Source organism: Myotis yumanensis, unplaced genomic scaffold (genome assembly GCF_028538775.1).
Source record: "Myotis yumanensis isolate MYYU_CA2020_CCGP unplaced genomic scaffold, mMyoYum1.0.hap1 SCAF_10, whole genome shotgun sequence".
NCBI classification, from domain to species: Eukaryota; Metazoa; Chordata; class Mammalia; order Chiroptera; family Vespertilionidae; genus Myotis; species Myotis yumanensis.
Window position 1 is genome coordinate 66,168,764 of NW_027223761.1, and position 6,000 is coordinate 66,174,763.

Consider the following 6,000-nt stretch of genomic DNA (forward strand, 5'->3'; position numbering starts at 1 on the left):
TGCACCTCTATGTTCATAGAAGCACAATTTACAATAGGTAAGATTTGGAAACAGCCTAAGTGCCCATCAGCAGATGATTGGATTAAAAAAAAAACAGTGGTACATCTACACAATGGAATACTATGCTTCTGTAAAAAGGAAGGAACTCCTCCCATTTGCAACAGCATGGATGGAACTGGAGAGCATTATGCTAAGAGAAATAAGGCAGTTGGAGAAAGGTAAATATCACATGATCTCACTCATGATCATGATATGATGTGGACTATAATGAACAACATAAATTGATGAACAAAAACAGATCCAGAGACCGAGAAATCAATCAGACCATTAAACCTCAGAGGGAAGGTAGGGGAAGATGGGTAAGGGGGAGAGATCAACCAAAGGACTTGTATGCATGCATGTAAGCATAACCAATGGACACAGACAGTTTGGGGGTGAGAGCCTGTACTGTGGGGTCGGAGCAGCTGGGGAGAGGTCAATGTGGGGGAAAGGAGCCGTATGTAATACTTTAAACCCTTTGGGGGTCAAACAACCCTTTCACAGGGGTCGCCTAAGACCAGCGGAAAACACATATATAATTACGCATTTTTTGTGATTAATCACTATGCTTTAATTATGTTCATTTTGTAACAATGAAAATACATCCTGCATATCAGATATTTACATCATGATTCATAACAGTAGCAAAATTACAGTTATGAAGTAGCAACGAAAATAATTTTATGGTTGGGGGTCACCATAACATGAGGAACTGTATTAAAGGGTCGTGGCATTAGGAAGGTTGAGAACCACTGCTTCAAATAGTAAAGAATTTAAATTAAAAAAAAAGAAAGTACATTGAATGGAACAGTTTTAAGAAAACAGGAAATTATGGATATACTTCATTTCTCATCATCCAAGGGTCCAAATCTGGTCTGACAAGCTGGCTCATCTCATTCACTATATGTACAATATTATATACTGTCTAGTCATAATTTCAGGGTTTACAACTCTCAGTAATAGGCAATAAGCTTATCTTCACGCATTGTGTTGAAAAATTTCAGTAGCTTCTATGCATTATTTCAAAAGTCGAAATGGTGGAGTCCATAGCAAAGTGGTCTATTTTAAAACAATCTGCCTACAGTCCTGGCTGGTCTGGCTCAGTACCCTGGGCATCATCCTGTGCACTGAAAGGTTGCTGATAGCTTCCTGTCAGGGCGCATGCCCAGGTTGCAGGCTCCATTTCCTGTAGGGGGTGTGCAGGAGGCAGCGGACTGATTTCACTCTCTCACATCAATGTTTCTCTCTCTTTCTCTCCCTTCCTTTCTAAAAATCAATACAGTATTCTTTATAAAACAATATCTGCTTATAAAAAAGTATAAAATTAACTTCTTTCAGTTCGCTAACTTTTCCTAGTCAGAATTTTTAGTTTCTCTAATTTCACACAATCAGAAAGTGGCAAAGCCAAGAGCTTAACCTCATACATCTAACATGAACACTTTTCCTCCTTCCGTATTCTCAGTCTTCAGGAAGGTATTAAGTAAATATGGGCAGCTATTATAGACCACAGGGTTTTAAATTATGTAAGTGTAAGTAAAAGATTAAAATGTGACAAAAGTTGAAACAGCACAACAGTAAATAGTTGGGCACAAATTCAATAGCCTCCACTTGTTCTCTTTTGATTTTGAAACCCCAAGATAAAAATAACTACCAATAATTAAATTATTTACCAACTGAAATTCCAAGAAATTCTAAAAATCGGTGAACTTCTTATAGTTATTTTATAGATGAGCAAGTTAACTATTAGAAAACTATCAATCCCTCTTGACTTGAGATTTATGTTGCTGTATACAACACCGCATTATCTACCCCACCCCCCGCCCCCGCCCCCAGCTCTGAGCATCCTTACAAATGGGTGCTTTGGGTTACAAGGATGGGTGAGATCTGAATGTTTATAATCTAACCTGTGTGAAAGGGAGAGAGACCATTCCACATTCTGACTGCATGCTACTTTTCCATTTTTATCTTTTGAATTCTTCAAACAAAAATATGTACATTTATTTATAATTTCTCATTTCTGTCCTGTACTTTCTCTGTTCTTTTCTTTCCCTCTAGCCAAACCCCAACATTCCTTCAATTCAAGTTCCACCTACAATAACGTTCTTTTCCTGATACACCCACTTTCTAAAACTGGCCAGTATTATCCCTGCTATGGGATCATTCAATAGTTTACTCTATTTTCTTTATGTTAATTATCAACATCTACCTTGTGTATAAATGCCTGGATTTCAGAATGCTTCTGTGGTTACCTTACATATCCACTGTCTCAACTCTTTCATTCTACCTCAACCATCGCTTCGTTTAGTAGAATGTAGACAACCAAAATATAGTATTTTACTGAATCACATGAACATGTTTAAAGATTCATAAAAGATAAACAAGATTTTTTCCACCCTAAAGTGGAGAATCTGGGCAGGTACCAGCATCAAATATATTAGCTATTTTTTTAATTTTTAATTTTTATTGATTTTAGAGAGGAAAGGAGGAGAGAAAGAGAGAGAGACAGAGACAGAGAGAGAGACAGAGACATCAATGATGAGAGGGAATAATTGATTGGCTGCCTCCTGCATGTTGGACCGAGCCCACAATGCAGGCATGTGCCCTTGACCAGAATCAAACCTGGGACCCTTCAGTCCATAGGCTGACGCTCTATCCACTGAGCCAAACTGGCTAGGGCAATTAGTTAAATTTTATCAATTCTTCTATCAGAGGCTCATGGGAGGGAGCAAGGAAGAGGAAAGAAGAATACAGGAAAGTTAGAAGGTGGGAGGTAATGGGCTTGAGGACCTTAGTCACTGGTTTGGATATAGGAACAGGGACTGAAGAGGAATATTATCTTAATACATTGGCAAAAAAATTTTAATGGTGAATTCTGACTTCATGCTGCTTCACTCACAGGCTAAGAGAGAATAAGGAGTATTGTGATAAGGGAAGATAATCAATCAGAGCTCACACATGGCGAATCAAATTTGGTGCAGTCTTGAGAAGACATTTGTGTGTGCTTTCAGCATTGCAAAAGTTTTGATGGAATATTATATCTGGGATATTCGAGGGCTGTATAAGTGAGGCAAAGATGGCCCCTGTATATTGGTATTTGTTTAGTTTTAGTTTACAGTAGGCTAGGGCCATTAGCTCAAAACTCACAGGTGCCCAAGGTAAATTTTGTAGTAAATGTATTCAGGCTCAACAAACAATTATTTCAAAGTTTGTACTTGTTTGGAAATTTGACAGCTCTTTTCATCTACCCTCCCTATAAAAACAAACAAACAAAATGAACAAATCAAAACCAAAAAGACCCAGGGTTAGTTATGACAACTGTGTAAATATTTTAAAAGTTGTGATTGAAATTGAACATAAACATCTCTCCTAGATATATGCCTTTTCCTTCCAAGTCACTACACGAGTATTTATTAATCTCTAGACAGTGTATTTCCTCTTTTATTGAAAGCTAATTGACATTTCTGTCCTTTAAATATTTTTTAGTTTTACCAGTTGTGTGTGTATGTGCCCGTGTTTTAAAACAAGGCATTTAATTAGCCAATCCTCTCTGCTGAACTTGTCTGACAAAGCATCAGCTGTAGCAAATGACACACATGTCGTTCTTTGAATGAATGCATATCCAAACAGATACCAAAGGTACCCATTCATAAGCGGGCTGTCTTGTTAAATAAGTAGTACATTGTCAAGCCCCCGCTATAGCTGGCTAAGGAAAAACCATTGAAGCTTTGTAGTGTTTGAAAGTTTTTATCTTATCAGATCATGTTTGTAATATCCCACTGAACTAAGTCATTGTCAACCTGGAGTCTGCAAAATATCTCCTGGAAATGGTTACACTATTCAGTCATCAGGGGACCAAGATAATTAAGTCATCCATCAATGCTGATGCTTGCTTGGATGTGTGATATTTCCTTGTTGTCCTGACCTTGGTCTGTCTGGAGCTCAGATAAAGCCTTGATGGATATGTGAGCAGTCATAACTACCTCAAGGCTTGAACAGCCCAGTATTCTCAAAGTGAGAAGAACACTATATTTATCCTCTCATTTTCAATCATCTTGACTTTCTCCTACAACTTTCAACTTCAGTACAACCACTCAAGCTAAATTAGTTATTTCTTCTCAGTGTTCTCATAGACTTTTCCCAGTTATATTCCTTAGCACACTGTATCATGAATGTTTGTCTATCTCTCCTAATCTAATGAGATCTCTTAAAGATACTGGATTATAGCTTATTTAGGTCTGTTTCTCTTGCACAAGCCTACTGTCATATAAAAATTGATTAGCAATAAATGTTAACAAATAATTTTATTTGTGTTTTATATTTTGGTATAGATACTAGAATAATAATAATCTTTGAATGAAAAAAGGAAAATTATAAAATATTAACTTATTGAGCACCAAGAATATGTCCTAAAATATATTGGAAAAGATATTATATCACTAGACTTAAAACAATTTAAATATATTTAAACCTGGACTATGTCAGTTAGCAACAAAATAAATTTTGGAAAGTAATTTCATTTTTCTTTTAGTTTCCTCAACTGAAAAATAAAAGTTTCACAAAGTTTTTAACCTAGAATTGCTGTGAAATAATGTTGAGTTTGTTGAACTGTAATGTACAATTTAAAAGAAGCAATTATCATGAACTTTGCTATTTTTAATATTATCAAATTTCAATTTGTTTCTTCCTTGATATATTTACAGCACTTGACACAGCTGATCACTCCCTTCCGTGAAAAAAAACTTAGTTTGGTTTTCTCCATACTCATCTAGTTACTTTCTCAATTACTCTTGCTTTTATTTCTTCAGATCCCTAATTTCTTAGAGAAGGAGCTGGTTCCTACAACTTTTGTCCTCTATGGCTACTCTTACTTTTGAGGAGATCTCATTTGAACTTATGACTTTAAATTCAATCTGATGTTTAAAAATTCCTAAAGCTTTAAAAAAAAAAAAAAAAAACAACAACAACAAAAACTCAGCCTTTTCCCCTGAATGCAGATTCACATATCTGTCCACTAGACATATCTGCTTACGTATTTAAAAGACATCACAAGCTTAGCATGTCCAACACTGAACTCCTGCTCTACTTCCAACCCATCTCCATTTGTTCTGCATACAGGCTTCTCAACCTTAACTAATGGAAACTCTACTCTTCCAAAGTTTGGAAATCATCCTCTCTCTCATACTCCACATCCAATTCTTCATTTAATGATTCCAGCATCAAAATGCAGTCTATATCTAATCACTATCAGCATCTCCACTGCCACATTCTCACCCAACCCAATATTTTTTTTGTTTAAATTATTACAACAGTTTCTCACTGGTCTCTCCGCTTCAAGCTTTCTTTACTACATCTCTGCTCAAATTCATTTTCATCTTAGGAGAAGGAAAACCAAAAATTTTACAATGGTGTATAAGCTCTATTTGATCGGTTCCCCTCCCATACCATTAACACTATTGTCTCAGGGACCTCATCCCCATCTCTGTTCACAATACCTTCCTCTACTTCAGCCACACCATTTCTCAAATGCACTGTGCATCAGCTCCCCTAGGATGTCCTAAAGCAAGCATGTCAAACTCACAGGCCCCAGGCCACATGACTCTATTTGGCCCCTGTTAGCCTTTGAGTTTGACATGCTTGTAAAAACTCATTGCATTGCCTCATTCATATCTTCATGCAAATGCCACCTTCTCAGTAAGGTTTCCACTGACTATTCTATTTAAAATCACAAACATCAACAACCTATCAGCCTTTCCTGCTTTATTATTATCTAAAGCATTTATTATGTCCTAAAATTATTTACTTACATAAATTGTATTTTTAAATGCTTTTAAATTTATAGAAAAAATAATGAAAATACAATAGTGTCTCCATATACCTCCAACCCAATTTTTCCTATAATTTGCATCTTATGATAGTATGGTACATTTGTCATGATTAATGAACCAATTTAATACCTATTAT